Here is a 12,381-nt window from a genome sequence, read left to right as displayed (position 1 = left end):
AAGATATCTTGAATCTGATGGAATGTTTATCTAACTTGCTGAACATTCCTATGAGATTTGCAACAGGTCCATCACAATGAGTGACATCGAGATGGAATCACATCTTGACGGAAATCAATACAATTCTACTGCAAAGATTATAAGCCTTTACACTTTATCATACGTTAATGTACAGACTCATCATGTCAGCTAGTAAGTCAATATTCTTTATCCGGCTGTAAAAGCCATTGATCCAGCATGGACCCAATCATTTGGATAGGGACGAACGTTCAATTATTTCATTAACTTTGGCCCATACACATCCACCCAAGTCCCTGCTGGTGTCAAGTTTGCGAATTTCTTACCATTTCATATTCAACTGTTGAAATTTAGACAATTCATAATCTACACAATAAACCTTCGCGTTCAAATTTCCATCTTCTTGGTCGATGGACCAATTAGTTGAAAAATTGAAGGTAACAGTCACTCAAATAATAAACGGACAAAAATAATCACAGACTCATTGTTTGCAATTTGTTAAATTTATCTATCTCAAAATGCACTAGTCTTAAAAAAAAATACCTCATGAGAGAAAATACACAATAAACCATCAGCAATTAATCGATCTCAAGAAACATAGGTTGCATGGAGGGGATAGATGAAGAGACATCAGACATATGCATCAAACAATTCTCAATATCGGAAAGAAAGATGAAGAGACGAAAGAACATGGATTATAACTTTGAAATAACAAAGATACCAACCCAAAGAATAAGAACGAGGAAAACCACCACCCAGGCCTAGGTAGTGGCAGGGGACCCCCAGAAAAAGAGTCAGGGATCAAAGACTCTAAGGATAAGGATAGGACTCGAATAGCTAGACCTCTCTGCAACTCAACAATCATCAGCACCCCCTTTCTATCCTCACGCCTAATGCAGCTGCCACATCTGCCACCCTTGCTTTTAACCCCGTTCCTAAATCAACTATTCTTTATACCCTTACCATACTGATTCCATCCCACTAAAGTTGATAATTCTCACCCTTTCTAGCTACGGGATTGGTCAAAACGTGGGGCGGATGATCACCCAATCATTAAGTCATACTTCTTTTACTAACCCCATTGGTAGACTTTTCGTTCCCACATATTCTGTATACATCCCTACATCCCTATTCTCTCATGAGGTGAAACTATCAAATTAGGGACAAATTTTAATACATTCAACATTTTGTGGATTTTCACACGGAGTCACTGGAGTTGGCTGCACATCAAACGTCATGTCCTTCACCGTGCCATGCTCTTTCAGCTTGTTCAGCATTTCAGCCACTCAGTAACGTGGTTAATGCGTGCTGCAAGTTTCACTCATCACAGTTTGGCTAACTTAACCCAAAATGGAGACTTGTCCAATTACTAAAAGAACAGAAAGTAGACATTTATTAATAATGTGGTAATGAAATCTTCACTGTTCACCACCCACCTTGACTCTAGTCCATGTTAAGTCATCCTAGCATAGCATAAGCAGAAAGCAGCATTAATAATTATGACAAAGCAACACACGTCATGCTTTTTACTACATATACATGCAATGTGCCATGCATTACATTCACAACAAATTCTACGCACCATATTATTACATTTTCGGTTATTTACGTAGTGTTAAGATTAATTTCATGCATATTGCAAAGCAAAATTTCCCTCATGTGATATGTGTTTGCACGTTAAAATACTTACTACTTGAATTTAGTACATTTTACAGGGGTACTTGATACAAGCGGGTTTCTTTTTCGAATCCCCGCTCCATCAATTCCCCCCTCTGATGGCTTTTGAAGCCATCATTCAATTTATCTAGAGTTTAGTATCTTTCTCTCCTTTCATGGCACTCTCATTTCGTCTTTTCATTATATCATATTATTCTTCATTTATCTCTTCTAGTTCTATTTCATCTCTTTTTCTCTTTGCTCCTCTCTTTTTATTCTTTTTATCTAATAGTATTTTTCTTCCTTTCATGCACTTACAACATTTATACGCTGTTATTCTTACTAAAATTATTATCGCTATTGAAAGTACCGGTATCACTATCTATCCCAAAAGACTTTTCCAAAACGTTGAAAACCAATTTCTCACAGCTGTAATACTCTTACTAACTTTCTCCCAAACACCATCGACCTCCAGTTGGGTTAAATCTTTATGCAATTTGGTAATATTCCTAATGTATCCTTCTATCCCTTTACTTTTATCAGGGAAATAGGTACAACAGTGTTGATTTTATTTTATTTCTTAAAATCTTTTTATTGTTCAACTTATAACAGGTGTTAACAAGCCCCAAGCCGGGGACCAGCAATCAGTTGAGGATCATAGGCATTATAAGCATTTTACATTTATGGAACCAAAGCCCCAATCCATTAACAAACCCCTCACCCCTGCCTCCCCCTTGTCCCTGGCACTGAATACATCTGTTAAACTTGATGTTATTCACTATTGGAGACATTGAACAGGCCTCAATAGCACTCACAGTCCCACTGCCTATAACAATTAAATCCATATTGCAACTTTCTACTGCAGATCATGGTTGCCCATCAGGTACCCTGTTAATGGGGCCCAAAAATCTTTAGGCTGTGAGGCTGCGGGCAGTTCCTCTGCATAAGTTACCAACTGGTCCCTGCAGTACATTAGGTCACGGATCCATCCTTTCACCGTCGGGCAAGTTCTAGCCCCCCAGTATTTCACAACTGCCCTCTTGGCGAATAATGTGAAAATAGCTACCAGTCTGCGATTGCATGGCTTGAGGTTTTTAACCCATCCAAGGAGACAGACACCAGGTGCACACTTCACATTTTCCAGCACCACCACAGTGAGCACACTTGTGACTTTAACTCAGAAGGCCTGTATGCCAGCACCGCCCCATGCGAGATGCAGAAAGTCTGCATCATCCTGCCCACACAGCACACAAAAAGAGTTCTCTCGCAAACCAAATCTATGCAATTTTACCGGTGTGTAATAGAGTTGATGCATGTATTTGAAATGAATAATGCGTAGGTTGCAGTTAGCTGTCAGGCAGCCCGTTAGTTCACAGCACAATTTCCAAGCCTCGGCGGACATGGTGGCCCCAAGTTTCATGTTCCATTTATTGTAGGAGGGGCTGTCAATTGGATCCAGCTCCCTCAAGGATGCATTATATAGTCTTGTTATCAGTCCTCTGCGTGAGTCGCTTGCCAACACTGACTGCAGTGCCATAAGGGTTCTCGACTCGGATGGGTAGTCGGCGTATATCGCAAGTACAGATTGCCTTACACGCACATATGTGAATCCCAGCATCAGGTCCTGCCCCCGCCCTTTCTGTATATCTGAGAGTGGTCGGAACTGGCCCTGCTGGTAAAGGTCTCCCAGCTTTGCATTCCCCACTTTTTTCAGTGTGTGAAATGCAGCCTTTTCTTGTGCAGCAGAGATATCCGGGTGTGCAGCAAGTGGTAGCGTCGGGGCATAAATATAATCTAGTTGCGCCCTGCGTGCCAGGGCCCTCCACGTCCACGCAGTGCAGTGTACCAGGTTGATTTCAGGCCGCGGTCCACCGTACCCACCCAGCAGTGTGGCCGCCTCCAGTGACACAGGCAACACTGAGTCTGCCTCAATGGCAATATAAGGCTGGAACCTTTGCAGGTGATACCAGAAATGCGCAAACTGCCCCTGGGCGCATGGATAATAGAGCCTCATATCAAGGGCCTCAAAGCCTCCACGCTCAAACGGTTGCACCAGTACTTCCCAGCTACAACAGGGTTTCCTACCTCCCCATACAAAGGCAGGTAAAGCTGATTGCAGTGTATTAAATAGTGCAATATTCAGACGAATCGGGATGTTAATGAATAAATGGAGTAACTTAGGGAGGATCGTCATTTTAACTATTGCTATTCGATCTGCTAGAGAAAGTGGCAGCTTAGCCCATCTCGTCACCTGCTCTGTGATTTTAGTGATAGAACGGCCATAATTCATGAAGATCACCACCTCAGGGTCTTTGTGTAAGCATACCCCTAGGTACCGAACAGGGTCGGTGGACCATGCAAACAGAAAGTCCAATTCCACCTTGCGGGTGCCGACTGTTAGCGGAAACACTGTAGAATTCGCCCAATTGATACCCAGGCCGGAATACCCCTCGAACTTCACATATTCGCGGAGCAATTCCGATAAATAAGTTGCCAGCTCGCGGACGTACAGGAGCATATCGTCCGCGTACAGTGAAACCAGCCGTTCACCCGTATGCGTGCCATTGGTGCATGGTATAGCAGATGGACCCATTTGAGAAAGAAGGGTGGCATGCCCATGCACAGTAGCACCGTGAACATGTACTCCCATTGCAAAGAGTCAAACGGCATCGAGTAGTACTGGTACCGCCTGAAATTACGGCTCAAAATAGTGTAGTGTGGCAAACACAGTACGTAGGTTGTGCATAGTCGATCTAGCGGTCACAAATCCCGACTGACCCGGGAGCAAAAGGCTGGGAACCAGGGGCTGTAGCCTGCTGGCAATCATCTTTGCCAGTATTTTGGCATCTATATTAATCATGGAGAGAGGCCTATAGGATTACACATACACTGGCTTCTTTACCAGGTTTCAGGAGCATTATGATAAGTGCCTCTCTAAGTGTGGGTGGAAGGGTGCCAGTCTCGTACACCTCTGCAAACACATCTAATAGCCTTGGGGCTAAGTCCTCGACGTAGGCTTTATAGTACTCGCTCGGGAGCCCATCTAGGCCCGCAGCTTTACCTGTCGGGAGAGACATTATAGCGAGTTAGACGTCCTCGACGTCAAATGGCTGTGTAAGGTATTCTCGCTGGCCCTCTGACAGCCAGCCCGGCGCGATATCTTCCAGATATGAGTTAACCTCTGCTGCTCGCTTTCCATAAAGATCGGAGTAGAAGGCAAGCACTATGTTTCTGATCTCTGGTGTGGTGTAGTGCGCCTCGCCCTCCTTGTCTTGCAATTCAGTGATGTGTACTTGGCTCCAAGGTGCCGCCAATTTCTGCACCAGAGATTGACTAGGTCTTCCTCCCTCCCCATAATAACGTGCCGTGCTACGGCGCGATCTATGTGCCATCTCCTGTCCTACGGTTTCATTATGCTCTGCCACTAGGACGCGTATAGCAGCTAACTGCTCTGGGGCGGGCTTCCGCTCGTACTCATGCTCCAGATTGGAAATAACCGCCGCTAGTTTACTCATTCGATGGTGTATATCTTTTAGAACCCCAGCTTTCGCACCTATCCATACACCCCTTATCGTGACCTTAAATGCTTCCAACAGCACACCAGCACTATCGACCGTGCCCTCATTCTCCTTAAAAAAATTGCTGATCGCCTCCCCCACTGTACATTTGAAAACTTGATCAGTCAATGAAGCCTGTTGCAGTCGCCAGGTGAACGGGGTTCTCTCGCATTCAGGGACACACATTTCCAGCAATACCAGGGAGTGATCTGACAGCGTCTTCGCCAGGTGCCCGACGATATGAGCCAGGAGTCCAGGCGAGACCACGTGCCATGCATTGTGGATATAAAGGTGCTTTCTCTAGCCTCAGTGTGTGGCACCCGTCACACATCGTGTATGTTCCCAGCTTCTAACAAGCCCACCAGTGCATCTGTCGCTAGCCTGTGTCATGGGGCCCGCTCCCAAATCTGTCAATATCTACATCTAAGCAGGTATTAAAAATCCCCTCCCCAAAATATCTCGACAGGAGGAAACTTGGAAATGCACCGCCGTACATCAGTAAAGAAGGAATGGTCATCCACATTCGGGCCGTACACATTAACCAAAAGCACCCCACACCTCCAAGCTTGCCATGCACAAGGGCTAGCCTGCCTTGGTCGTCTGTCTCTAAGCAGATGACAGTGAAGGGTACTCCCTTCTTAACCAAAATCAGCACCCCTCGGGAATAGGAGGAATATGAGGAAGCAATTGTGGCCCCTGCCCAGTGCCCGCCACGTTCCTCTCAGACTGTGATGTAAGATGTGTTTCTTGTAGGAATGCTACTTGAACATCGAGCCTGTCTAGATAGGCCAGCACCGTGCAAATTTTCATGGGGCTGTTTAAACCTCGCACATTCCATGTAAGGAACTTTATATTAACACTCGTGCCATGCAGCAGAAACAATATACATATTAGTGTATTGCCTAGTTACAATAGTGTGTCGCCTGGGTTCAAAGTCAGTGCAAGAGCATAGTGTCAACCAGTTCCCCCCTCAACCCCCCTCCACCCCCCACCCACTTCAGCAGCCCCAACATGCCAAAGCCATCCCTACTCATGTTTAAACATCCCCCAACAATCAACTCTAACAGCATGCAACATGTGGGGTACTCCTATGTGGGGCCTCCAGAGAGCTACTTGCCTCCCACTGAGCAGGAGGTGGCTGATCAGGTCTAGGTAATTGCGCTAGAAATAAAATATCATGACGTAGTGTAGACTGCCTCAAAGTCAACCATTCAGAATTAACCTGCCCTGCTACAACATTTCTGAAGCGGTGAGCATTAACACCCCAAAACTATAAATTAAAGCATATCACTTGTATGACACGTCAATCAGAACCAAAGTTCAGCATTGCACTCTTTTTCATTGTTCTTCCTCATCCGAATCATTCAGGGCCTCTCGTCACTACAGCTTCAATTTTTTCGCATTCTCCATCACCGTCTTAGGGGTGGTGAAGATTTTAAAGTCCCCCACTGGCCCACGCGTAGGCGGGCAGGGTACAGCATGGCATAGGGAATGCCCTCGGATTGCAGGAATTTCTTTATAGGGCCAAACTCTTGCCTTGCCGCCTGGACTGTCACAGTAAAGTCTGGAAAAAATGATAGCGAGTTACCTTGGTGGTTAATGTCGACCTTTTCTCTGGCCAGCCTTAAAACAGTATCACGGTCCCTGTAATTTAGTAATCGGGTAATTCTAGGGCGAGGTGGGGTGCCCGGCGCAGGTCTCGCCGCCAAGGAACGATGGGCCCACTCTATTATAAACATGTATGGGAAGCTCTCAGGGCCAAAATTGTCTTTGAGAAGGACCTCAATCAAGGTCTCCATCTTCCCAGTGTTGGTGGACTCTGGCAGGCCCATGATCTGGATGTTATTACGGCGAGACCGGCCCTCTAAATCCTCATCCTGTGCTTGGATAAGCGCCAGCACCTTCTCCATGTTGAGAGCTTTATCTGCCACTTTACTTAAACCCTCAGCAGTGGCGACCCCATTCTCGTGTTTTGTTTCTCAAGTTGGGAAGACATATGGTCAAGCCTATGGTTTATGGCAGACATGTTGCCTTCTATGGCTTGGAGGCTTTTCTGCATGGCCAGCAGTGTCAGTTCCATCGTGGACGCGCCTTGAACATGAGGCGAGGCTGAGTTCTATCCATCTTCCCCATATTGGTCATAGGGCAATATGTGTGAAAGTTCACACCACTGTCAAGCAGAGGTATTATTCTGACCCCAGTGTTCGAGTGAGGCGTAAATCTGCAGTCTAGCTGTATTCACGCCAGCAATAGCGGTGTCCCACGTGCAGCTCCCACAGGGGCATCCGTTATGCACCCAAGTAGTAGACCGGCCTGTTTGACACTGCGTCCGCTAACAACTGTCGTTGAAGGGCCGTCGCCTCAAGGGCATTGAACTGTTTGGTAGCTGCTTCAGTTCAGCCCGCAATAGGGCCCAGTGGGCATATAATGCCACGGGTGCCGTGCTCGCTCCTCTGAGCCACCCGTCACAGCGCACAGTTCTGACCCAAGGGTGCACTGGACCGACAGATGTACGGTTTGGGGGCGTACGCCGGGGCTCCAACAGCTAGGCCCAAGCAGTCGACTACGGCCCAATGAGCGAGCAGGCGGTATACTGATCTGCCGCACTGCTGCGCTTGGGAAATACGCTCATTCACAGTGCCGCTGGGGTTTCCTGAGGTGGGCAGGGATGATGCAAAGGCACCAGATGCCGTTTGCAGTGCGATGGTCCAAGTCTGCCTTCCCAGTCGTTAGTAAGCGACCACGCTTATCCTGCACTCCTCCGGATCTTCACTGCCTCTTGTATCGGGCCGGCTGGCCGCCTGCCGCGTACCTCACCCTTTCGCTGCCAGATCTGTCAGCATCCAGCGGCACACTCGCCAGCAGGGGCTCCACAGACACAGTCCTCCTCTGTAATGCGCTAAGGCATTGTTATGGGCCAGCTCACCACGGCGCTCCAGCGGCCGCCATTTTGCTCTCTTGTCGTCAAGATCCGTCCCAGCCGATATCGGTCGAATGCAGGGTGCTGTCTGTCCACAAGAGCACCATTGCATGCAGGAATGTTGTTTTGTGCAAATCTATGGGGTTTGACACCAGCATGCCGCGATTTCTAGCAGATATTGGGCGGATGGAGGATCAGCCCAATAATAATATAATATAATAAAAAGTTAAACACAGTTCACTTTGCTTAAAAATTGCACAGTTCAAAGGAACACTAAGCAAAGTGAACTGTGTTTAAATTCAGTACGGACCGATCAATAAGCATGTTGATGCGCGCACGATGTATGAGCACAATTGTTGATGCATATTCTAAATATGGAACTGTATAAGATTAACGTTTGGTGTCATCATAGGGTGGGCGGGGTAGCTAGGATTGATGCGTAGCACGGGAGAAGAGTAGATTAATGAGTTAGACAAACAAAGCGTAGCTACACTTCAGGTGGGCAGTAGCAAGGGATTGTGGGACATGTAGTCGATTAGTCTTCCGGTAAATATTACAAACAACAGATTTACAAGAGTGGGGTCAATTTGTGTGCCATAAGATTATCAGGGAGGTTACTTTTTGAGAAACAAATGTTGATGCTTTAAATGAATTATCAAAAACTGTTGAGGTACATGTAGGTGCTCGCCTAATACAGAGGGAGACATAGGGTTAACGAAGAAAGCTACGAAAAGGAGGAGGGTCATAATCGAGCACAGGTGATAAAAACACAGATTCAGGGAAGCATGTAACACACGGAGGTTTGCGTTTGAACCGAGTGGCGTTCATGGAGGTTGATTCAGAAGGTAAAGGCTTGGGGTGATTAGGCTTGCTTTTGAACGGGTGTTTTGCAACCGGAGGGGGATATAAATTGAAGGGTTTGAATGTGGGGATTGTTTAGGTGGGTGTGGGCATCAATTTAGGGGTAACTCCAGAGTTACTTCCAGCGGAAAAACGTTATCGTATACAAGGTATAAGTAGTACAATTCAACACAGATATAGATGCGGTGTATTGATTTAAAGGCACGTTCTGATAATCATGTTTTTTAAATTGTAGAGTACCCCTGACGAAGGGCCGAATGGAGGCCCGAAATGCATTGGGTGATTTGGATCAATGAATGGGCAATACTTATGTACCGCGCTACAAAATAAGGCCAGGATTGGCATGTTTGCAGTTGACAAGGATTAAAATACATAAGATGTCTCTCATGTGACGAGAAATACTATGGATGAAATTGATTAAGCTTGAAGAAATTTGAATAAAAATCATGATAATGGTTACTTTGGCATCAGCGTTATGCTTCATGTATGCTGTGCGTCCGGTTGGGGTGAGACGTCGCCCTTTTTCTGACAGATATCATTACCTTCGTGGCACAGGGCAAACCACGATTTCCGGGCTAGCACGCAATCTATTTCAAAATGGAATAAACGTTCAGGATAAAAAAAATATAAACAGGAGTGCATGCCGTCAAACCCGTCCTTTTTGAGACACAGAACATACCAGGTCAGCCATTCCTCTACAATAGTCCAGCACACGATCATCAGACAGGTTCATCAATTTATTTGCAGGTATGTATGCTTGTCTCATTGCTCTTCCCATCAGCACCTTGTGGGGACTTAATCTAGTCCTTTTGTCAGGTACACTTCTGAGACTCATCAATACCAAGGGCAAAGCAATAGGCCATTTTAGTGTTGTGGATGCACACACCTTCCCTAATCTGGACTTTATCGTGCCATTAATTTGTTCCACAATATCAGATGCCTCTGGTCTGTAGGCACAATGCAATTTCTGTTCAATTTGTAAAGCAGCACAGATCATTCAAATTATTTCATTATTAAAATGCAATCCTCTATCTGATTCCAAAGTGACTGGAAAACCAAATCTTGGGATCTATTCTCTCAACAACAATTTTGCTACAGTAAGACTGTCATTCCTTCTCGTTGGGTAGGCTTCCATCCAGCTAGAAAACAAACAAACAATGACCAAGACATACTTTAGTCCATTACATGGCGGTAGTTCGATAAAATCTAATTGCAGTTGGGTGAAAGGTCCTCCTGCTCTCCCAATTACACCCCAACTAACAACTGTCTTCCTTCTTGGATTTTGTTTCTGGCAGATAACACACCTTTGGCACAGACTTTCAGCGATGATTCTAAACCTGGGATTGTACCAGGACTGCTTGAACATTCTTACCATAGCATCTCGTCCAATGTGTGCATGTCCATGGTACATCCTGGCCATGTGAGAAAGCAATGAATCTGACAATACCAGTCTTTCGTCATAGTATACCCAGATCTCTTCATCATTTTTCCTGCAACCTGCTCTCTTCCATTCTTCCTTCTCTTTGTCACTAACTTCTTCCTGCATTTGTCTCACCTTGTCCCAAGTCTCAAATATGGTGGTGAACACAAGGTGGCATTCGGTATTTCCTCTTTCTATTGATCTATTTATTGCCAGGGTATTTTTAGTACAGTAACGCACCAATTGATCTGCGTATCTGTTACCCCTGGTTACATTATCATCTCCGGATTGATGTGCAGCACATTTTACAACTGTAATTCTTTTTGGTAACTTCAAAGCTTCCAATAATTTCTTTACAGTCCTCACATTTCGAATCGGCGAGCCAGAGGAGGTCATAAATCCTCTTTGCATCCATAACCGACCAAAGTCATGTACGACTCCAAATCTGTACTGACTGTCGGTGAAAAACGTTACTTTTAGACCTTTTGCCAATTAACAAGCTCTGGTAAGAGCGACCAGCTCTGCAACTTGGGCAGAATTTATGCATTTTAGACACGATGCTTCCAGGGCTCCAGTCAAAGTACAGATAGCATAACCCGCACACAATTCACCTTTTGCGTTTCTTATACATGATCTATCTACAAACAATTCACAATCAGATTCTTCCAATGGTTCATCTGCAATGTCTGGGCGGGGCTTAGTGCAAAGTTCCGTCACTTCCAAACAATCATGGTCTGCTTCTTCTCTCACTTATTCACATCTTGAATTTGGTAATAATGTGGCAGGGTTCACAGTAGTGCATCTTACCACTGTCACATTTTCAGCACCTAGGATCCCTCTCTCATATTTAGTCAGCCGACTATTTGTCCTGTGTTGAGTCCGAGTACCAGTTAAAAGTATCTTAACAGAGTGAGGCGTATAGACTTTCACTGGGTAACCCATCACAATTGATTCACGCTGTTCTAAGCTCACACAAGTGACTGCTACTGCTTTTAAGCAACCGGGTAATGCGGCAGCCACAGAATCCAAAGTAGAGGAAAAATAAGCTACTGGACGTCTTTCCATTCCATGTTTCGGAGTTAAGACCGCAAGTACACATCCATCTCTCTCACAACAGTACAATGCAAATTCTTTAGAATAATCTGGCATTCCCAAAGCAGGCACTTGACAAAGACTGTTTCGCAATCGATTGAAAGACTCCATACTCTCTTCATCCAATACAATCGGATCCTTCACATCTTTTCATGTCAGCCTTCGCAGAGGTTTTGCAATCAACGAGAAGCCTCATATCCACTGTCTGCAACATCCAACCATTCCCAAAAACATCCTCACTTCCTTCTGATTTCGGGGTGGATACATTTTCTTGATTATACTGATTCTCTCTGTGGTCACTTTCCATAATCCCTTTTCAATCTTATGACCCAAGTACTGAACTTCTTGTCTACAGTACTGTAACTTTAACCCCTTCGGTGCTCATGACGGAACGGTTCCGTCATGAGCCACGGTTGAGCTGTGCTCATGACGGAACCGTTCCGTCATGACCACGCCCGCGCAAGAAACCGTCAGCACAGCGGCGGAATTTGCGCAGCATGGAAGGGGTTAATGGTGAAACCTTGTGTCCTTCTTCAGCTAAATGGTTTAGTAAAGCAATGGCGTCAGTTACACATGCCTCTCGTGTTTTAGATGCCAACAATAGGTCATCGATGTTTAGGATCAAGACAGAGTTTCCAGGCAGTTTTAGAGTCTCCAAACATTTTTCAAGATCTGATTAAAGATTGATAGACTTTCAGTATACCCTTGAGGAACTCAGCAATCTTTTTCCTGACTTATTCAAACTCTCTAAATCTTTATCAGTAAAAGCCATGCAGTACGTCTTCTGTGACACCTTTGATTTGTCAATATCGACACCAAATTCAATCGCCACCTCTGACAATTTCTCATGGAAGTTA

At 45.2% G+C, this 12,381-nt stretch overlaps 1 protein-coding gene across 1 annotated transcript in view; it reads left to right on the top strand.

Moving 5' to 3' along the window:
- The window catches only part of IL1RAPL1 (interleukin 1 receptor accessory protein like 1), a 2,372,066-nt gene that overhangs the window by 2,269,878 nt on the left and 89,807 nt on the right, over positions 1-12,381 (top strand). The gene's annotated exons all lie outside the window — the stretch shown is intronic.

The sequence above is a fragment of the Triturus cristatus genome, chromosome 8 (genome assembly GCF_964204655.1).
Source record: "Triturus cristatus chromosome 8, aTriCri1.1, whole genome shotgun sequence".
NCBI classification, from domain to species: Eukaryota; Metazoa; Chordata; class Amphibia; order Caudata; family Salamandridae; genus Triturus; species Triturus cristatus.
This window is presented reverse-complemented; position numbering and strand designations above follow the sequence as displayed.